Source organism: Notamacropus eugenii, chromosome 3, assembly GCF_028372415.1.
Source record: "Notamacropus eugenii isolate mMacEug1 chromosome 3, mMacEug1.pri_v2, whole genome shotgun sequence".
Taxonomy (NCBI): Eukaryota; Metazoa; Chordata; class Mammalia; order Diprotodontia; family Macropodidae; genus Notamacropus; species Notamacropus eugenii.
This window is the reverse complement of record NC_092874.1, coordinates 464,166,338-464,190,389: the sequence shown is the minus strand read 5'-3', so window position 1 is coordinate 464,190,389 and position 24,052 is coordinate 464,166,338. Positions and strand designations below refer to the sequence as shown.

At 39.6% G+C, this 24,052-nt stretch overlaps 1 protein-coding gene across 8 annotated transcripts in view; it reads right to left on the bottom strand.

Moving 5' to 3' along the window:
* FHIT (fragile histidine triad diadenosine triphosphatase) overlaps positions 1 to 24,052 on the bottom strand; it is a 1,742,479-nt gene that overhangs the window by 1,177,171 nt on the left and 541,256 nt on the right. The window lies entirely within an intron of this gene.

Sequence of the window (24,052 nt, the reverse complement as noted above, 5' to 3'; positions counted from 1 at the left end):
TAGGAGGTCCCTATAGCATCGGCATCACAATTCAACACTCTCCGATTCCCTAAAAAAGAATAATTCACTTAGAAAGACTAAATCCCTGCCCTGTGCTACTGTGCTAGTCAACAGAGGAAATGAGATGAGACAGGGCCAGCTAGGTGACACGAGAGATAGAACACTGGGCCTGAAGTTAGGAAGACTCATTTTCTGGAGTTCGAATCTGGCCTCAGACACTTCCTAGCTGTACGAACCCGTGCAAGTCACTTCACCCTCTTTGCCTCACTTTCTTCATCTCTAAAATGAGCTGGAGAAGGAAATGGCAAAGCACTCCTATATCTTTGCCAAGAAAACTCCAAATGGGGTCACAGAGAGTCAGACAGGACTGGAAAGTGACTGAACTGAAAAAGATTAGATAAGGCAGGATCCCTGTTCTTATGAAATTTAGAGTCACAGCAGCAGCATCAACTTAGATTGGGAAGGGGTCTAGGGTCCACCTAGTTTGACTTCCTCATTCTAATGGTGAAGACATTGAGCCCCAAAGCGGTGAAATATCTCGCCTACGTTTTCATGGACAAGTGGCCAAGGTCCTTAAATGATGAATCATCATTCTAAGAGGATAATGCTTCTTCTTCTTGAAGGACAGATACCTTCATTGGCTGGGTATCTCCAACACCAAAGCAATGTGAAACCCTTCTACAAATTCTTGGATGATTTTCATGGATTGCTGTGGACACTGCTAAAAAATTCATCATTGAACGGACCACTGCCTAACATTATACCAGAGCCTGTCATTATGCAAGGGATATAGTAGGTGCTCAATAAATGTGTGTTGATTTTGTCATATATTGGTCTTTTTTGTTTTTTTTAACTTAGGATGGTCCTGGAAATACAGACCTGAAATCCATGGTTAGGACTATATTCAAAGTCAACTTGAAGGAATTGCCAGATAATGTGATCCTTATTGGTGTGGTGAGTGAAGGAGCTCCAAGAGTAAGTCAGAGACCAAGTGTTGCCCCTGACACAACATGAGAAGTTAAAATAGCAGGTTTGGGGAGGTAAGGAAGATAACTGACCTGGCTTTGCTGATGGGATCATAGATTCAGAACTAGAAAGGATCTTGAAGGCCATCTAGTATAACCTTCTCATTTTATAGATGATCAAAACTGAGGCCCAGGGAGGTTAATGATTTGTCTAAGGTCACACAGGTATAAGTGGCAGAGGCAAATTTTGAGCTTGGATTCTCTGACTTCATATCTGATGATTATTCCACCGTGCCATGCTCTATCTTATTGAGTTTAAGATGGCAGCAGGGCATTAAGGTAGAAATGTCTTGTAGATAGCTAGAACTGCAGGTCGGGAGGTTTGGAGAGAGGTCAGGGCTGAAGACACACTTAGGATGCATCTGCCTGGAAGTGGTAAAACTGTGAAAGTGAGTCAATTGATCAATGGATGATTCACCAGTAACTGATTAAATGCCTACTGTGTTCCAGCCCAAGAGTAGGGAATCATTGAATGAAATGACAAAGAAGGAACTGAAGAAGGTAGAGGACAAAGGAAAACCACCATGCTTCCTCTAAGACTCAGTTCAAGCATTACTTTCTACATGAGGACTTTTGGGAATTCCCCTGGCTGCTTGTATCGGTCATCCCCAAAACTCCTTGTATTAGATTTTGAATTTCTTTTCTGTATATGTTTAAAAACGTATGTGCTGTCTCCTCCATTAGAATGTAAGCCCTTTGAGAGCAGAAAATGTCCTGATATTGCCTCTATATCCCCAGTGCCTAACACTGTGCTCAGTTCACGTAGGTACTTAATACTTACTGATGTAATCTAGTCACGCATTCTCACCATCTCAGTCATTCTGGACCTTTCCCTCTCCTTCCAAATCCCATAAGATAGCGCATCCTTCCCTCTCTGCATCTGCAACCTCTGCCATTTGGATCTACCCACTCTTATTGCTACTGCCTTGGTGCCCAACCTTGTTGTCTTATATTCTTAAATGATCTCCCTGCTTCCAACCATTGCTATCCCCAAATCCATCCTTTATACAAAATCCTCTGTTTCAGCTTAAGAATTCTTTACAACCTGCCCCTTCCTGCCATTCTTACAATGTACTCCATCCCAACTCACTATGATCAAACAATACCAGCCTTGCTTCTAGCACATGACCTTCCATTTTCCAATTCTGTGAATTTTCACTGGTTGTCCCTTATGTCTATAATGCGCTCCCTCCTCCCCTTCCTCCCACCTGTTGGCTTCTCTGGCCTCCTTCAAGAATTACTTCTGTCCACTGTTTCGCAAGAGGTTTATCCCGGGCTTTTCCCCTATTCTCTTCTCCCAACTGTTTATCCTTTCCTGGTGAAATTTCCCATTTGTCACAGTAACCATCTTATCTATTATAGGTGTTTATATGTTGTATCCTCCGTTAAAGTGGGAGCTCCATGAGGGCAGGGACAATGTTTTTGTCCTTCTGGGCATCTCCAATGCTCACTTAGAACATAGTTAAGTGCTTAATAAATGCTTGTTGACTGACTGATGGACAACTGCCTGAATAATCATCTTAATGATGATCCTGTCACTTCCCTGCTCAGAGAATGACTGCCAGGGAAACAGAGACTTCTTAGACAGGCGTGCAAAGTTCTGGAAAACCTGCCTTCAAACTACGACTCCCCCTTACCTACTCTGTTCCATCCAAATGGTATTACTCATCATTTTCTTTATCTTTCCTCCTCCTACCTCAATGAATTCCTTGAATGGAGTCTTTCTCCCTCTCCATTTTCTTAATATCTACTTCAAAGCCCACTCCAACTGCAATCATGTTACCGTCCAAGTCATTACTTACTAACTGAATATCTCTCCAATTGTCCTGAATCATTTTCTAGCTTGTCATTCCTATATATGAATATATATATGTGTGTGTGTATGTGTGTGTGTATGTGTACATACACATCTACAATACGTACATATACACTTGTATGAATCCATTTTCACAAATGGATTATAAACTCCTAGAGAGTAGGGACCAGCCACATCACCTTTCAACTGTGAGTACAGAGACTTGCTCATATTAGGCATTTAATAAATGATACTTGCATTGGGGACAGAACCTTAGGGAACACCATCATTTAATGGGTCAGGAAGAGAGAAGAAGGCATTTGTGACATGGCTAGATGGCAGTTTATGTGGGAAAAGATCAAGGTTTTTTTTGTTTATTTCTTTGTTTGTTGTCTCTGTTTTCTACAGACCAAAAGGCATTCTTGTACGTGCATGGGACTAAATGGCGTCTGAAGCCAATCAGTCAGTCAGTAAGCATTTGCTAAGCACCTACCAGGTTCCTGGCATTGTAATATGTAGCATAGTTATAAAGTAAGAGAAAAGATAGCCTCTGCCCGCAAGGAGATCCGTCTAATAGGAGAGACAATATGCAAACAACTACGTATAATCAAGGTATATGCAGTATAAATAGGAAATAATCAGCAGTGGGAAGGCACTAGAATTAAGAGGCATGAGGAAAGACTTCCTGCAGAAGGTGATATTTTTTAGGTGAGACTTAAAAAAAGTCAGAGAGAGGAGTGGGCAGAGATGAAAGGGGAAAGCATTCCTGGCATGGGGACAGCCAATACAAATGCTTTGTTAGGAGATGGAGTATCTCGTTCAAGGAAGAGTAAAGAGGCCAGTGTCACTGGATCATAGATCCAATTCTGAGATTCCATGATTTTATGACAATGTAATTTAAGTTAACAAACCATTACTGAGCACCTCGCATGGACAGTACACTGGACCAGGCACTGAAGGGGTTAAAAACAAAAAGACATGGCATCTGGTTTCAGGGAATTTATAATGTATTAGAAAATGATGTAGTGGAATTTTCTTTGAAAAGGCTAAGGCACTTTATATATTTAAAATACTATTATTATTTTTAAAATATCCAAATATTCAGAAGAGGAGCGGAAACATTGTTATTAAACAAAACTTCAATCGACTTCCTTTATATGGAGGAGGTAGTCAACAAATGTATATCAGGGACACGTAAACACGTAAAAGCTTTTTTGGAGACATCCTTACATGGGCAGCAAGCAACAGATTTCCAATGCCCTTGCCTGGCAAGGGATCTAATTTGTGCCACTCTGCCACAGCTGCATCAATGTCCCATTAAAACATTGTTTCCTTGTTAATAAACCACATTATGAGCCCGATGTATTGTCTGGATAAAAGGCATTGTCAAAAAAAAAAGCTCTGCTACCACATTATTACTGAAAATGCAGAATGTAATTAGTATTCCACTTTGCATAAGCCACAGGCTTCCAAAAAATGCAGCTAGAGTCTTAATTAATAAACAAGGATTGGGCCACGACCATTTGCACTCATCTCAATTTTATATTGTAACGAAAGGGCACTGTTCAAATCCAGTTTACAAATATCTAAATTCAGGCGATCCGAGGGGGAAGACAATCTAAACAGAGAGCCTTAGAATTCCATGTTGCTAATAGCATTGTGTTCACCCAGCAACAATAGCAAACTATTAACTGCTGGGACATAAACCAGCTTGAAAAATGCTCTGAGCACGATGGTGATAACGTTGTGTCTCAGCGGTATTATATAGCACAGTTCTTCTATTTGTTCATATGCAATTCCCATTTAATGGCTGGAGACGCTAGGCTTGGCTTTTTCATATCTCAGTAAAGCCCTAAATTGTGACAGAGCAGCTCATTTGAGCTAGGGAAAAAGACAGAAAGAAAGAAAAAAGAAGAGAAAAAGGAAGAAAGAAAGGAAGGAAAGAAGGAAGGAAGAAAAGTAAGAAAAAAAGAACGAAAAGGAAAAGGAAGAAGGAGAATGGATCATACATTGCAATGCTATGTGGCTACACAAGAGCTTTTTTGTTTTTTCTTTTGGTATTTCCAGGTGGCTTTTATTGATTTAAACCTAATACCGCTGGAGGATGGCTGTGCGAATGTTGAGCTAATATCAGGAACTTAAGATCAACTATCCCAGTTTATGAGGTTGCACTAAGGGTCCCTTTGCATTGAACAGCTCTCACTTGATAACATCCCAGCCCCTGGTCCATCCGGGAAGTTGCCATGTATGGCACCAATGCCCTTAGGTTGCTGGTACATAACCTGCCCTGGCAACCAGTTATGGGGGGAAGGGGGAGGAACCAGCAATGGACAAAAGAAGAAAGAGACCCCACTACTTGTGTTAAAATGCAGATCACATGAAAAACCCTGCACTGAAAAGGGAACAGAGTGCTGAGTCTTTTCCAAAATATGTTGCTGTGGGAACATGATAATTTGTCAAACAAAGCCTCTGCTACAGCTTACCTGAGTATGGGGAAAACACAAATGGTTTCAAGATAGTCACTGTTCAGTGATGGGTGGTGGCCAATGAAATGGCACGGCACCCACCTGGCAGGTTTAGATGCTTCCCTTCTTCACCAGAGTCAGCAAAAGATCACTTGGGTAGGAGGGGATTTCTTTGTGGGAAATAGAAGCAAGACAGAGAAAAAGTCACTAATAACTATCTATCTCTCATGATTTTCTTTTAGGGGTGTGTGTGTGTGTGTGTGTGTGTGTGTGTGTGTGTGTGTGTGTGTGTGTGTGTGTGTGTGTGCTCACGCACAAATATGTATATATAGATGTGCATGTATAGGCATGTATATATGTACTATGTCTACACATATGTATTGTGTCTACACATATGTATTGTGTCTACACATACTATATGATATGATATATCAAAATGCATATTGTTATATGAATAATCATTATATAAAAGGCATATATACATGAATATGTACATATACATATGCCTCTTGTTTTTATGTTATTAATATATGTGTATGTATATGTATGTACTACATACATACATATATACATATATTATGCCTTTTATGTTGTTCATATACTGATATACAGATATTTCTATATATATATACATACCTGTATCTATATGCATATGTGTGCAAATTTTATATCTCTATATTTCTCTCTCCATATATCTCTATCTTTATGTCATACCCCAACTACAGAACTTTGAGGGAGGGAGAGAGGCTGGCTCTGTGATCACATCTATACATGGCACTCCAGGAGAGGAATCTCCTACCCCGCCCAGCTCAGATGAGCAGTTGTTTGGCAAAATCAGAGCCTCCAAGAATGAAATATAAACAAAGCCACAGTAGCTGCATATGAGACCTTCCATAGCCACAGCCTCCATCTCTCAACCAAAAGAAAGGATTTTCAACCCTAATTTGTCAACATCTATTTAACATCTCTCTCTCTCTACTTCAGATAACATAATAAGATTGAAATTAATGACTTCCTGACCAGGGAAGACAAAATTTAGAGTCTACAGGAGGGGGCAAGGCCAAGCATTTTGCCGTAGAAAGAGCTCTGGATTTTGGAAAGAGGAAAATCTCAGCTTTATTATTTACTTACTTTGTTTGTGATCAGAGATAAGTAACTGAACCTCTCTAAGCCTCAGTTTCCTCTTTTGGAAAATAAAGACTAGATGACCTAAGGGGTCTCTTCTAATTCTAAAATTATCTCTTCTAATTTTGCTTTCAAGTTCTAAATTGATGATCTGATGCATTTATAAAAACGAAAATCTGAAAAATGACAGGAAATGGTGGAACTCCATTGTATACTTCATTGCCCAGAAAAAAAAAAATCCCCTTGCCAACACCTCTCACTTTTCCACAGCTCTTGCCTAGTGAAGTTAGGTATCCTCCCTGGGCCTCAGTTTTCCACTCTCTATAATGAGGAGATTGGACCAAAATTAAATCTATGATCTCAAGAACCTCTGAGAAGACAATTTTCTCAATGGTTTGGATGTCTCTGCTATGGAAATACTTTAGAAGAAAGTCACTCTGGGAAGCCTTCAGAATTCAGAGCTGACCTTAGCTATTGATGAAATTATTCAGTTCTTATTACAAGAAATTCCCATTTGGGGGAAGGGCCCGGAGGAGTCGTCCCTAATTCTCTGGATTTCCCTCCATTCCTCAGCTGCCTTCTTCCTCTACTCCTGTGTCCCCTTCTTCCATTGGTGAGTTCTTCCTAGAACCTCCACTTGGGGAAAGGGTTGCATTCCCATGCTCCCACAGGTAACTCCCCCCTCAATCATGCCCTTTTGCCCCCCCGCCTTTTCTATGTTGTCTTCTCCCATTAGAATGTAAAATCCTTGAAGACAAGTCTGAGGTTCCTTTTTGCTTGAATTTGTATTTCTAGAGGTTAGAATAGGGTCTGGTGCAGGATAAATACTTAATAAATGCCTGTGTTGTTGTCGCTGCTGTCAACAACAGAGTCTCTTTTTTTGTGTGACTGATGATCAAAGACTTTCATGGGACTGAAGCATGAACTGAAAAATGAACAGATCCACTGAGGCTGGACTTCTGGCTCTGACGGATCCATGTCCTCCTTAATGAGGGTACTTCCCCAAATCCATCTGCACTGTTTCATTCTGGACAATAGATACTTGTCGATATTCTCCCATGAATCTCTCACAACGGTTCAGACGCCTTCCCAACAAGCTGGAGTACTTTCTCTAGGTTTATCTCTTGACATACATGTGTATAGATTCATTTACTGACATACATGTGCTGACATGGCACAGATATCAAATGAGTAAGAGGGCTTCCACCAATTATCCTTTAAGCTTTCCATACTACTTGTGTGTATGGAAAAACATATACATATTCATAAAGGCATAATGTATATTCATATGCTTATGTACATGTACATACATAAGTGTTCATCTACACAGCACACGTAAGTAGGCATGTATACATTTGCACACATTAACACATCCATATACGTATTTATATTGTACACCTCTACATACAAAAATGTATATGCACATGGTGTGCACTCATCTATACACCTAAAGATGTACATTAGCACATTATGCAAATTAACTTCTCTAAGGACTGTGAATCCTTTGAGTTCCACATGCATGTTCATTTTTTCTCATAATAAACCTGGTTTTCACATGTTTCATGATGGTGTGAACGCCTGTTAACAATGTATATATACATATACTTTTTTTGTATTGATCTATAGAAATGAGAGAGGGAGAGCAAACGAGAGAGAGAGAGAGAGAGGGAGAGACAGAGACAGAGAGAGAGAGAGAGAGAGAGAGAGAGAGAAGCACATAGCAGCTGATCAGATTACCTGCTCTTTGGGGAGAGGGAGAAGATGAGCTAAGTTACCTAGCTAGCTGGGTCCCCCTTCAGGCATTTCGGTCTACTCACTCCTGGCACACAGTAGGTGCTCAATAAATGTTCATTAGACAATTGACTGATATAGAGTTAGGAAGAAAAGCTCAAGTCTCACTTTGGGCATTTTTATCCTCTATTTCCCTGGGCAGGTCACACTCCGTGTGCCTTTTGTACGTCTGTAAAATGAAGACAATAACAGCTCTCAGGAGTGTTGTGAGGATCAGATGAGATATTTGTAAATCACTTTACAAATCTTTGTGGAGATACAGATATCTAGATAGAGATATGCATACATATGTACATATATATATATGTGCATTGTGTATATGTATGTGCATGTATAATCAAGATCAACCTAAAAGGCAGTCATAAGAGGAGGTAGCTATATGTGCATGCATACATACTTACATATATAATGTACATGGACATACAAATATATAATTATATATACACCTACACATGTGGTATTGATCTACAGAATGTGTATGCATATACATATGCACATAATTATATATATATATTAATATTGCTTGGCAAAAACTTTAAAAACATTATACAGATGCCAGCTAAGACATCTAAAAGCACAACTGAGACATTAAAATATTGTCCAGATGGAATCTGGATTCCACCCAAATTTCTTCGGCCCAGCACCCCTTCTTGTCCCACTGTGAAAAGCCCTTACCCATCTCTCACCAATCCTGGTAGAGAGTACGAGAGGCTGGCCCCTTCCAGAAGTGAGGTTCGCTCTGCAGAATCTTGTAATAAGATAAAACTACTGAGCCCACGGTGCTGCATGCCAGAACGATAGGAGGCAGAAATAAAAAGGGGCCCCGAGCCTTCTCGGGGGGTGCAGAGCAAAGTGGGCCCATTAGATTGCATTTTCCTCTTTTCAAAGCGGTAAGTTGTTCGCTTCATTCCCGTCCATTCTTCCTGATTAAAAGGATCTCCCCCTGCAGCTGAAGCCATTAGCGAGCCCAAGTCCATCAAACGTTCGCTATAATGTCCCAGGCTATTGTACTTTGTAAAATTAGCCTTTTGTGGCTCTCCTGGAATAATGCTTTAATAGTTGAAACTGATGGAACACCATGCTTTTCGTCTTAAAAAAGTGGGGGGAGCTGCCTTTTGTGGTCAGCAAGGCCGGAGCCCACAACTCCGCCTTGAGGAGCCAGGCGGGGATAAGTCACTGCTCCCACCCAGAGGAACAAATGTTTCAGGGAGGCTGGGATCAGGGGGTGCCCAGAGGCTGGGAAAGTAGGCCCAAGGAGGATTGAGAAAACCTGTCCACAGATCACTTTAGATTAATGTCAGGGTCAGCACCTGGCAGAATTCAGTCAAAATGAAGCCAAATATGAGCGAAAATTAGCAAAGCCCCAGGCACATGGGTGCTACTGCCCAGCAGGCATGTCTGATCTGAGGGAGGCCAAGGGCACAATGGTGGGCCTGGAGCACAAGGAGACTGACAAGCCTCACGACAGGCAGAAATTCCCAAGGGCCTTATATAAACCTCAAACACTACACTGTAAAAATAAAGACAAAGGACCCTCTTCCTGACCAAGCTATCCTCCGCTGAAAAATTCCACAAGGAAGGGCAGAAAGCAGAAACCCCGGTTACCTACAGAGGCCCTTGGTCAAGACAAATCAAACCAAGAAGCACATACTAAGCATTTACTACATGCCAAGCGCTGGTGCTAAACACTGAGGATACAGAGGAAGATAAAAACAGGGTCTGCCCTCAAGGAGCTCACAATCTAATGCAGGAGACAACGTGCAAACAATTCTGTACAAACAAGATATAGATGCGATAAATAGGAGGCGACTCAGAGACTGGGCTTTGAAAGACCCTTATGATTGACTGGGCTACAAGGACCTGAATGATAATTCAGTTCTGTAGACATTTATCAAGTGCTGACTGTGAACAGTCACAGAGCTTAAGAAAATGTAAGGACCTGAAGAGCATGGATTATTTTATTTTTATCCTTGTCCTCTCAGCTTTTAGGCTAGGATCTGGAACATAGTCAGCAGGCAATAAATAATTACGTATTGAGTGACAGCTAGGTGCTGGGAACATAAAAGATAAAAATACAAATAATCCCTGTCCTCAAGTAGATCACATTCTATTTTAATAATCATTTCTAAGTCATTTATATATCAATTTAAGTTTGCCCGAGTCTATCTTATATCTCATTTGAGCCTAACACCAGCACTTCAGGATAGGCAGCACAGATGGCATCAGTTTCATTTTACAGAGGAAAACACTGAAGTTAAGCTGATCTGAGGAAGGTCGTCCATCTAGTAAGGGTGGAAGGTGGGATCTGCACCCCACTCAGTCTTTCCAGTTCTAATTTGAGCACTCTATCCATTGTATCTGTCTCAGAATAAGTCAGTAATGCCTACATCTTCCAATGAGGTGAAGTTATCGTATAAACAAGACATTCAGGACCGTGAATTCAGAATGTGCTCGATCCTGTGAAAGTTCCTGAAGTAAACATTGGATTGGAATCAGAGACGGTTCAAATCCTGTCTTATTATCTCTCCAACCACAAGCAAATCACTTCCCTTCTCTGGTTCCATTTTCTTCATCTATAAAATGAAAGGTTTGGATTAGATGAACTATAAAGTCTTTTTTAGGTCTTGATGATAAGAAATCCGTTTTGGCTTCTGTCACCTGACACTTGGGGAAGGCAGCATAAAACACTGTAAAATCAGCTTTTTCAGATAAAACCAATTGGAAGGGGAGGAAATGAATATAAGTTTCCATAAATGTAGATTTTGGGGATACTTTGAGGCTACCATTCACCAGAAAGAAATGGAGAAGCAGTCAGGGCTCAGGTAAGGGGAGTCATCTGTTAGGTTCCCATTTTAATGAATTATTCTTACTGAGTAGGTTGGTAAATTCAGTTATTGCTGAAGCAGCGCGTGAGCACCTTGAGTTCTCAAAAGCTGGGGGCCCTGAGACAAAGTCATATTCTCTTTCTCTAATTATGGCTCTGTCTTGTACAAATCACTTGGAATCAGGCTTCAGATTTCACACCTCAAAATGAGACAGGACATTCTGCAGAGGTTTCGCTCTTACTGTATCTCTTCCTTCAGACTCTGGTAGAAGTCCTAAGGTAAAAAAGCCCTCTCAGTGAAGCAAAGTATGTTTCTGAGATTGGGAGAATAGAGGACAGGACCTTTTTCTAATGGTTCCACCTTTAGTAGGCCAGGGTAAATAGAACTCCATCTGTTCTAACTTGCATGTCTCTTCCTTTTCCCAGGCACATTCTGATGGGGGTCTTTCTTTACCCATAGCAATACAAAGCCAAATCAAAGCAAAAACCCCAAATAGCTGCAAGCATTTGTCTATCCAAACACTCTCAAGTCTAATCACCATCTGCCTGAGTCTCCACCCCTGCAAAAGCTTCATGGCTCATCTCCCCAAACTCTGGTGGTATAGAGCATCGAAAAACTCCATTCACAATCAAAGACGATTCACACAGAGATGAGATGAGTGAGGGGGATGAAATCTAGTAGGCTTTAATTGAATTCCCAAATCAGGCAATCACGATCTCATAAAAAGTTAACAGTAAAAACAAATTTGGCAAAAAGGGAAAAGCAAGGACAAAATGTGCTTCAAGGCAACAAAGACAGTGAAATTAAATCAGTCAGTAAGTCAGTAAACAGGCACTTACTTTCTAAGAGTTTTCTATGTCCCAGGCACTGTGCTAAGTACTGAAGAATATGATGAAATATAAAAAATAGGGCATGACTGCAAGGAGCTTATAGTCTAATAGACCTTTTAATGTCCATTAATTAAGGCCCATAAGACTGACTTGTCTACAAGGGGCTGACTAATAATTCAGTTCTATCACCATTTATAATGTCCTGACTATTCAATAAAGTACCATGTTTAATAGCATATAAAATCCAAGATAATAGCCATGAGGATCTGGGCTGAACCTATCAAGTGGGCAACTTCTCTGCCACTTGCCATCTTAACTTACTATACAGTTAATATCTTTTCTCTCTATAATTTACATAGAACTTTTTATATGTTATCTCATTTGATTCTTACAACAACCTTGGCTCTTTTTATTTTACACATGGGGAAACTGAGTCTGAGAAAGGCCAAATGATTTGTCCAGGAGCACACAGCTAGTAAGCATGAGGCAGAATTTGAATTCAGGTCTTCCTGAGTCCAAGTCCAATATTCTAGAGGTGCCTAGTTGTCTCTACCAATATATGTTTTTAGAGAGACTTGAACCAAGATCTTCCTGGCTCCAAGGGCAGCTCTCTATCCACCGAGCCACATAACTACAGGAAGTAACAGACAACAAAATGATACTAGCAGGGGACTTGAATTGCTCACTGAGGAGTTAGACACATCTGATCAAAAGACAAGCAAGAAAGAAATTAAAGAATTGAATAGAAGTTTAGAAAAGTGAAATATTCTAGATCTCTGGAAATTACTGAAAGGGAATCTTAAGAAATTTATATACTTCTCATCTGTGCAGAACACTTTTATCAATCAGTCAGCAAGGATGTAAAAAAACCAACTGATTATTTACTAGGATATAAACACCTGTAAACTTATGGAGAAAAGCAGAGTCATTAAACTTATCTTTTATTGATGACAATCAATAGCTGTTATTAAAGGAAAGGATTCACATTCAATAGATCCTATGCAAAATAATTTTAAATAAAATTTTTAAAAAAAATTTGTAATTTTATTCAAGAAAATATTAGCAATAAGACAACAAAATAAAACTTATCAGATGAAGCCAAAGCAGTGTTCAGTGGGGAAAAAAATCTCTAAGTAAGGGAGAAGCAAGAGATCAGTTAAACAGCATGTAAATTTTAAAAGGTCCAACACACAAATAGAAATTTTGAAGACAAAAGAAGAGATAGACAAAACTGAAAACAGAAGTTCTCACTGAATTAATAAATAAGATAAGGAGCTACTTTATTTAAAGGCTAATAAAAAAACAACTATTAGCTACCTTGATATAAAAAAGAGGAAAAACAATCAGTAATGTGAAAAAGAAAAAAACCAGAAATCATTACAGATGAAGAGGAAACTGCTAGAAGCTGTTGTGAACAATCATACGATCACAAAACTGATAACTTTAAAGAGACGGACAAATACTTAGAGAAATATAAAAATGCTCCATTGTCTAATTAGGAGGTAATGTCCTCCTGCTACAGGTGGTAAGGATTCCTGAGAGAGCCGGGAAAGCTTTGGAGGAAGAGGCCTGAAGCTATGGACCCACAGTCAAAGGAAAACTTGGCACTCTCTGCACAGCTCATTCTTTTTTGTCCAGTGACTTGCTTGTTTGGACACTGAAAACCCCTGGAGGGGAGCTGAGATTTGAACTTGCTTTTTTCAAAGCTCATTATTTGGGGATCCCACAAGAAGCGTGAGACCAAAGACTTCCTAGCGGTTGCAGTCTGATTTGGCTCAGTTTCTGTTGACCCTGAGGTCTGACACTGGAGGATCCGACTTTTTTTTTTTTTGGCTATTTGTTTTGGCCTTATAGAAAATCTGCCCTGAGATACAGACAGATGTTCTGACTTGGGACTAGGAAACCCATGACTTCAATGCCAGGTAAAATTCCCCTCTCTGAGCTCCCTAGCTGCTGAGATATGAAGATAACATTATGTTTTCTCTGCTGGGAAAATTTGTTCACTCCAATGGAGAGTAAGGTTCAGGATAACTCCAGGCAGACGATGAGAGAGAACCTCTTGGCCCTTTCCCACAAAACATTATATATTTGAGATTTTCCAATAGCTAGTGTCTTGGTCACCCTGGGACAGCTCCTTCTCGCAGATGAAGGCTGTTTTTAGACTAAATGCTAATGGAGGTCTACTATAGAGAAAGAAAAAGAAGAAATTTGTTTCATTTATCCATTCATTCGTTTATTCATTCAACAGGCATTTATTAAATACTACTATATGCCAAGCATGGTGCTAGGCATTGATGATACCAAAATGGATTGGTTCCTACCCTCTGAGTTCTTATAATCTACTGTGCAAGACAACAAAGTAATGGGTGGGAGCAGGGAGAGTAGAGAGGGGAATTAGCATTGGCCTCCATGGGAGCTGGCATGGGGCTGGGACATGTAGACCCAAGAAGAGAAAATCATAAGCTTTTAGAATTCTTATTAAACTGTCAAATCCTTGCATACAAACAAAATGAACTTGGAGAAGTCACTTAACTCCCATGGCTCTCATTTTGCTCAGCCACAGAATCAAGGAGTTAAATTAGATGACCTGAAAAGTCCCTTCAACTCTCAATCAACCTCAATGGTAAAATGGGTGATCTGAATTTGATCACTTAGTCACTCAACAAGCACTTATTAGGGGTCTACAACAAGCCAGGCACTGTGCTCAGTGTTAAGAATATGAGGACCAAAAAATTCAATCTCTGTTCTCAAGAGTTCTACCAAGGCAGATAACATGGCATTCTATAAGGATATAGGTAAGAGTCAGCTAGGTGGGGCAGTGGAGTCAGGAGGACCTGAGTTCAAATATTGCCTCAAACATTACTGTGTGACCCTGGGCAAGTTCCTTCACCCTGTTTGTCTCAGTTTCCTCATCTGTTAAATGAGCTGGAGATGGAAATGCAAACCACTCCAGTATCTTTGCCAAGAAAACCCCAAATCGGGTCATAAAGAGTAGGACATAAATGAAATGACTGAACAGTAACAAAAAAGAATTGTCCTAACTGTTCTGGAAAACAATACTAATCATAGTAGCTAGTATACATACAACATTTTAAGGTTTACAGAGCCCTTCAGAAATATTCTCTCATTTAATCCACCCAACAAACTTGGGGAATAGATACTTTTTATTCTCCATATTTTACAGATAAAGAAACAGAGACAAAAAGAGGCTTCAATTAGCTAGTAGCTAATTATTATTATTAATAATTAACAATTAATTAATATTATACACTAATATATATTTTATATAATATTATAATTAATATTAATAATTATTATAATTAGCTAATATCTGAGACTAGATTTGAACTCAGGTCTTTCTGACTCCAGGCTCCATGTTCTATCCATTCTACCACCCAGCTGTAATGTACATGCTGATTACAATAATTTACAGGCAGACAACAATGAAAGACTTCAGAACTTGAATCAATGCAATGACTAAGACAGCTCCGAAAGTGTCCAACGGAGAAGAAAGTTTCCTTTCTTTAGGTAGAGAGTAGAAAGACCGGAGGAGTGAAATGAGGCATATTTTTCAGAAATAGTCAAAATGCTGATTTATTTCACTTATATACTTTTATTTGGGGATAAATGGGGGTTCTGTTGGGTAGGGGTATGGTAAAGTACTTGGGAAGATGAGAACAGCATTCTTAAAAATTCGCAAATATTGATAGCAGCTCTTTTTGGGGTAGCAAAGAACTGGAAATTGAGGGAATGCCCATCCATTGGGGAATGCCTGAACAAGGTGTGATATATGATCCTGATGGAATACTACTGTGCTGTAAGAAAGGATGAGCTCGATGATGTTAGAAAAACATGCATGAAATTGTGAAGAGTGAAGTGAGCAGAACAAGAGAACATCGTATACAGTCACAGCACTAATGTTTTATAAATAGCTTTGAGTGAAGTCACTTTGATTATTGTAAATACTCAAATTAACTATAAAGAGCATATGAAGGAAGATGCTATCCGAAGCCAGAGAAAGAAGTGACAAATAAAAATACAGAGAGAATGGTTTTATATATATATATTTACATAGATATATGATATGCATATATCTATATACACACATATATGTGTGTCTAATGGTAACCATCTCTAGTTGCATGATAACTTTATTATATATTTAAAAGGAATAGCAAATTGTACATAATAGATTTGCGATTACATGTGTAATAATTTTTTTCCTATCCTACTATGTTATGGAAATATTTGTTTTATGTCTTAAGTTCTGAATAAAATAAATAATTTTTAAATTATAAAAAAACTTAAAAAGGACTCAAGAAAATATTTTCAAAAAGAAAAAAAAATATGTAGGAGGTTAGACAAATGACCCTTAATGTCCCTTCTAGTTTTAAATGCCTAATTACATAATCCATTGACCTAGAGTCAGTTCTCTGGCAAAAAAGTTAGAGGAGTCACAATTCCCGGATGCTCACTGCCCAGCTGAGCAATTAAAAAAAGATCATGACCAATAGGCTCTGTCCTATCAGATGTCCATGGTCCTTGGATGGACATTGCATGAGGCTATACAGTCATGGATCAATATTCTCTGTCTTCTCCTTCATCTCAAAAATAGAAACAAAAATCTGTCACCAAACAAAAGAACTTAACTGCTACTATGAAGAAAATCATTCCCATAAAGCATCCAAGAGAAAGGTTGGGAGGGTTAGGATTCTGCTTAGATCTGGTAAAAAGTCACATTCTCATTGTACCATTATTACCTAATAGCGTACCAGCTTTTTGGGAGGAAAACATTATTTTGGCTAATCAAAACTATGGGTCAATCACCCATTCCCAAAAGGCCAGCTTCATGACTGTAAATCTTTGCTTATGCCTGAAGCCAACTGGGTCTCAGTTCATGGGAGAGTAAACTGTAACAGACAAATGTTTTTCTTCATTTCCCCCAGAGGGAGTGGAGTAATGGGTAATAAAAGGTTATAAATTATTCACAAAGGTTTCCAGAAGTTTAGAATCCAAGGTCTGTAGGAGCGGGCATGGCAGGGAGGGGAGAGGAAAAAAGAGACAAGAAAAAAACACTCAAACCTCACTAAACTGGTTTCTATATAGATTACTTATGAAAACGCAAGTTAGAGTTGGCAAAGATAATGCTCTTAACAGAGAGTTCTTTAAAAAAAAAAAGGAAAACAGTAGTAATAACAAATCACACTTACAAACTGCTTTAAGATTTGCAAAGTACTTTCCATACACTAAATAAATCAACTAATCTTCAGAACAGCCCTGGGAGATGGGTATTATTATTTAACCCATTTTACAGATGAGGAAACTGAGGCACGGAAATGTTAAGGGACTGGCTCAGAGTCACATAGTTACTAAGAATATAAGGCAAGATTAGAATATAGGCCTTCCTAAATCCACGTCCAAAAATTCATTCATTTTACAGGGCTGTCTCTCACCCTTATCCCACCCTAGAATGATTCATTCATTCATTCATTCATTCATTCATTCATTCATTCATTCATTCCAAAACTACTTCTTGATAAGGAACTGGACCTTGATAGGTAAGATGTCACCATAATAAAATGAAGGAAATGGGATATAGAGGGAGTCCCTTCCAAGCAGAAAGTATATGGTACGAAAATCAAGAAGGAGCAATTGATCTTTGGAGGAGGAAGATCAAAATTATCCCAGAATAGCTCTGCTGAAGACACCAACCTTTCTCCCTCTTGGAGCCTTCCTGGGTTCAGCATATAAAGATGGAGCTAGCTCAAGCTGCTGGGCTGACCCTACTGCTAGGCATACCACAAGGGGTCTCAAGATCAATCCAGATGATGATCCAATGAAGGAATCCTTTTATATTTTACTTTCTTACAACTACTCCACATTCCAGCAACACTGGCTTCCTTGATGTTCCATCAACCACACTCCATTTCCTACTCCCCCATGCCTGAAATGCCTTCCTTTCTTCCACTTTCTGGCTTCTCTGGCCTCCTTTAACACTTACTTCAAATCCTACTTTCTGCCAAAGCTTTTGGGGGATCTCCCCTCCCCCATCCCCTGAGATCACTCCCAACTGACCCTTCTATATCTTGTCTGTTTCCATGTGTTGTTTCCATGTATACTCTTCCATTAGAATGTGAGACCCCTGAGAGCAGGGACCTCATTTTCTTTTCTTTGTATCCTCAGGGCTTAACAGGTACCTGGCATATTATAGGTGCTTAATAAATGCTTGTTGAGTGACTGACTTGAAGATTAAGTTGTCTTTAAATATGTGAAGGGCTGTGATGTACATAAAAGAATTGGGCTCATTCTGCTTGACCCCAGGAGAAAGAACAAGGAACAATGGGTAGAAGTTGTAGATGACAGATATAGGTGCTGATGAAAGAAAAGCTTTTTTTTTTTTTCCTAAGGCAACTAGGTGGATGTAATGGATAGAACAACAGGCCTGGGGTTAAGAAGACCTGAGTTCAAGTCTGTCCTCTCATACATACTAACTCTATGACTTTGGGCAAGTGGCCTAACCCTGCTTGCCTCAGTTTACCCATCCATAAAATGAGCTGGAGCAGGGAATGGCAAACCACTCCCATATCTCTGCCAAGAAAATCTCAAATGGGGTCACAAAGAATTGGACATGACTGAAACAACTAAACAACAAAGGAAAAAGCTTATTAACAATTGAATATGTCTTCTGGAGACTGGACTACATCGGTATCAGTGAGTACTCTCCACCAGGTGTCTTCCAGTGAAGCCTGGGTGACCCCTGGTTGGCAGTGCTGTGGATGGGGCTTTGGATCACATCCATTAGATTGTAAGTTCCTCCAAGGCAAGGACTGTCTTTTGCCCCTTTGTGTTTCCTCAACACTTAGCACAATGCCTGTCACATAGTAGATGCTTAATAAATAATTTACCAACTAACAGATCCAGCTTCAAAGGCATGGCCATGGACTACATTAAGCATCCTTGTGCCCCAAATCTCTTGGGGACCAGAACTCTTGGAATCTTTTAAGAGCCAGCCATGCCAGCACTTGGAAAGTGAACCCCATAAATAAAAGCCTACCTTTGCCACAGAGCCCATGAACCTTAAAAGGAATTTGTAGCTCAATGTGAAACATACAAATCCAGTGTAAGTTGAAACGTATTGAGTACATAGACTATAAGATAAAGGCTAATTCCTAGCTCAGTAAAAACATACAACTCTATCAAAAAATGATTCCTATATAATGAAAATAAAATCCTTAACAATAATCCTAAAAATATGAGGAATGCAATTATACTTGGAAAAAGCATGGCCAAGGATTAGCGATCAATATGTATTTTAGGTCCAATGGGGCCTTCTTGGACATAAAATCACTGATACTTTTTAGGTCCTAGGAGGCAAAGAAGATAAAAGAGGAAAGAAAGGGGAAAGACTACCAGTTGCTCCTCTCCTCACCAGAGAAATAGAGTACCCATTATATTGCTACGTCTCTATCCTTCAGAAGGAAAGAAAGACAGGGTGAAAGGGAGAAAGAAAGAGAGAGAGTGATAAAGAGAGAAGAAAAAGAGAGAGAGAGGGAGACAGGGAGAGAGGGGGAGAGAGAGAGAGACAGTAGGATTTCTGTTCTTTTGTCAAATCAGAGGGGAAAATAAAAAAGCAGAAGGGAAGCACAAACCAGAAGATATTCTTATATTTTTGGCTAGAAGATTAGAACCTAAGACCAAGGGAAAAAATTCAGATCTGGGTTTTGAATATCTATCTGTTACTGCTGGTCAAATCAACATATATGTATATATGTATGTATGTATGTATGTATGTACGTATGTATGTACACCTAATCATGCGACTTTTCAATAGAAAACAAACAAGCAAATAATCCTTGGGTCTTCTCCCATACATAGGAAAGTACTTTTTTTTTTTTTTGGCCTTTTAGCTAATGAACCCTGATGGAAAAAGAGTCCCCTCTGAATCCAGGAGGTCCTAATTAATCAATGAACAGCCACTTCCTCAATCTAGTCCAACCGTCACAGCTCACAGGTTTGAATCAAGAATTTCCTGCCCTATTCCCATGGAAAGGTACTTGCTTAATCCATATTTTATAGGGGACAACTTTATTGAGAGCAAACAAATAAGGAGGAGGTAGGTTTTTCCTTAATTTTCCCCCCACTCCAGTTCATAAAACCAGGAGATAACAATTGTTAACCATGATACTGCCAAGGACAGTTGAAGTAAGAAAGGCTTGCAACAAAGTCATTCCCACTCTCAGCTTTTGTGATCCTGTGATATTTGGGGTGGTCTGGGAGTTTTAGCGGACTGAAAACTCAACATGAGTCAACAGGGAGGCATTCAAGGATGCTAATCCAATCTGAAAAGAGGGTGATGTACAAAATGACAGAGGACCTCAGTTCTCTTCCCAGATGGGGTTGGACCATATCTGCAGTATTGCTTTCCTTTCTGGGTGTCTCATTTTAAGTCCTTCCCTTCCCTTCCCTTTCTTTCCTTTCTCCTGTCCTGGACCCTCCTGGCTTTACAGTGATTATCAAAAGTAACTGTTGCTGTTTCCCTCCTAGACTGATGTCTTTCGTTTTCTTGGCCTCATTAAAGGGGCCATGCCCTGGCTACTTTTCAAACAGTCCTACTCAATGAATGAGCGTTACCTCACACTAAATGAGTACCTGCAAAGACCTTGACCTAAAGGGCCCAAGGTCTCCCAGTGCATCCTGGGTCATCTCCAGTCATCCTGATGAATATCTGGTCACAGGATTCAGATGGCTCTGGAGGAGAAGTGAGGCTGGTGACCTGCACAGCCCTCCCTCACTCAAAACAAAGTCAAGTGCAAGTTATATCATCATTTCTCTGATGCCATGGTCTTCTTCAGCAATGAAGGATGAACACAATCTCATTTTAAGGATATGGATGAGATAGAGCTCCTGCAATCAAAATCATTCCACATGAGGGCTTGGTGAAGTAACGGGAAATGTTTAACCTGAAAAGCAAAATGTTGGAGTGGGGAGAGGAGAGGAAAATGAGGGTTGTCTATAAGTATTAGGAACAATATGTGGAAGTTACAAAGAACGAGGAAAAAATTGTACATATAACAGCAACATTGTACAATGATCACCTATGAATGGCTTAACTCTTCTCAATAATACAAGGACCTAAGGCACTTCCAAAGGACTCGTGATGAAAAGTGCTGTCCACATCCAGAGAAAGATCTGAGGGAGTCTGAATGCAGATCCAAGCATATTTCCTTCACTTTTCTTATTTTTTTCATGGTTCTTTTCTTTTGACCTGCTTCTACTTTCACAACATAAGTGATATTGAAATATATTTTATATGATATCACAGGATTATATGATATCAAATTGCTTACCATCTTAGGGAGGTGTTGGTGGGGGAGGAAGGGAGGAAGTTTGGAACTCAAAACTTTTTTTAAAAATGAATATTAAAATTACATCTTTTCATACAATTACATATAATTTAAAAAATTATAGCTGGGAAGGGATTTTTCATGTAGTAGTGAGCCCCCTCGTCCAAGCAGAGATTGGATGATTTCCTGTTCGGGATATTTTATCTCATCAGGAAGGGTTTGTCCTAGATGACCCCTAAGAGTCCTTCCAACTCTGAGATACTCTGTTGGAACATTTGCAAAGGAAATCTTAGAGGGCTACGCTTGGCTTCCCACTGAAGATTAGGCATATATTTCACATCTTCCCTCCAGCCTTCAGGGATATTTTGAAGAAGGATAGTCCCGAATTAGGCCAAACAATCCCCACTAAATAGCACAATTATCAATGATCTACTTGGGTTGAGGTACATTCCAACTCTTGTTTTACCAAAAGCATTTCCGTTTTTTCATACAATCATAGGTTGAGAGTTTGTGGGTCAGTCAGCAAAGCATTTAATGAATACTGACTATGTACTAGGCAGTGGACTAGCTACTGGGAATGCAAATACATATCTCTGGAAGACTCTTTTTCTCTGAGCCTTCACTTCCACCAACAGCAAGGCTCCATCATCAGGATCCCTTCCTTCCTGTTTGCTGAAAGAAATTTTTGTTTAACTCAAATATGTTTCTCAAAAATCTAGCTTGAGGAGAAATGAGCCGGTGATTTCGCTTTGAATTCTACCAACCAGTAGAGGCCCCAAACCTGAAAAACAGAGCCTAGAGAGATTTCTTTCCCCCTGAAACACAGATATTTAATTTATAGTCCTATTCTGGGAAAAAAATCACAAACCCTACTATGCCACAACAAGGGAGTGCTGCTGTGTCTGTTGAGGCAGCTATCCTATCCCCAGGAATATTCCTTTTGACAGCTCAAGGAAATGCCTCACAGGCCATAGAATGTAAAACTTAATCTGACTGGAAAGGGCTGATTCATTGACCCTAGGGGGCTTTTTATTAGAACAAATTTCAACACAAAGGGGGGGGGGCTATCACAAACTCCTGAGACAGTTCTAGAATATTATAGCAGGGTGAATTACAGGCATCTGCACAGCTCGGTATTGTCCTTTTAAAAGTTTATATGAGTCGGTGCCAAAGGACAGCAAATCTTTCCTTTATTGCCAAAGAAATCTAAGCTAAAAGAGAAAATAAGAATTTTATGAACTATTTAAAGCTATGGCTGAGGAATTAGGTAGTAAGGAATTAAGTCCCTATTCATTCATCCTTAACGTTTCCCTCCTTGAATCTGACTAACTCCCAGACATCAAGGCACTGACATCCAGTATCAACGGTTCATTTCAGAAAAACACTAGAAAATGTTGTAGGTCGGGGTCCTGGGGAGGCTAGATCCCTTATTCAGATGCTAAATTATGTAAGACTAGGAATTTCAATTGTGGTAGCAAGATAGTGCAGTGGACAGAATGCCAGGCCCAGAATCAGGAAGACCTGAGTTCAAATCTGGCTTCAGACACTAGCATATGACCTTTGGCAAGTCACTTTACTGCATTTACCTCAGTTTCCTCATCTGTAAAATGAGCTAGAGAACAAAATGGCAAAGCACTCCAGTACTTCTGCCAATAAAATCCCAAATGGGGTCATGAAGAATCTGACACAACTAAAACAACTGAATAACAATAAAAATAATTTAACCATCATGTTTCCTAGTGCTTGAGGAGAAAGACTACTCCCCAATTTCATGAGGAAGTTTCCTTACATCAAACAATATTCTGTGGTATTTGGTCAGGCACACTGATCTCTTGAAGGAAATTAATTTCTGAGTTCTTCTAACTAATTCTATCCCAATACAGCACTTGCCGTTTTCTCCAGGCACTGAAAGATTGAATGAAGTCTAAAGTACCTCTTATGGACCCCTGGATGCTGATAAAACCATTAGGGAAATGAGAAGCTAAGGAGAAATATTTTTCTTCTCCTTACAAACCTCACATATTTTTGGCAAGAGATTTGATCATTTTTAATTCTCCCTTTACGAAAGAATTCAGCACTAATTTTCCCTTATGGGAAACATAGTTTCAAGCACGTAATGTTCCCAAGTGGATTGACAGAGGCTCGCTGGAAGATGACGTGGAGAGAATTTAATAAAAGCGCATCCACCAACCTTTCCTAAGCAAATGAAAATTCATCCTCATTGGTAAGAGGTGTTTTCCCCTTCATGCCAAGGCCCGTTTTCCAACTAAGGCAATGTGGATCTCCTAACTGGGCCCCTGAGGGCTAAAAAACAAATACTCCCATGGTGCAAGAAGTGACAGTGCGAAGTGTGCAGTTTGTTTCAGGCTCCTCCAATCAAACCTTCCCTGTCCCCAGTCCCGTTCCCTAAAGCCCCATGTTTAATTAGGTAATAGGTATGGATTCACATGAGAAATTAATCTATAATTATGTTTTGCTATGAAGTTTTTTCCCTAGGGAAATATATATTCTGTATTGCTTCTGGAAGCAGTAACTCTAGGTTGTCTATAATCAGTGGAATTTCAGGATTGAGGAAATTCTAGTGCAGAGTATATTGGGAGGAAAGGTTTATCACCTACCAAAAACGACTGTCATAGAATTTCAGAGTTAGAAGGGATCTCAGAGGTCATCTAGTCTAGCAGGTACAGAAATTCTCTGGCCACATCTAATACGAATAAGTAAATGTTTATGAAGCATCTGGGAGAAGAGTAAAGATAAAAAATAGAAGGATGGCCCCACGGAGCTTATAGTCTACCGAGGAGTAGAGTAGGCTACAGCCTATACACAGCTAAGTCTATGCCTGATATATTGGA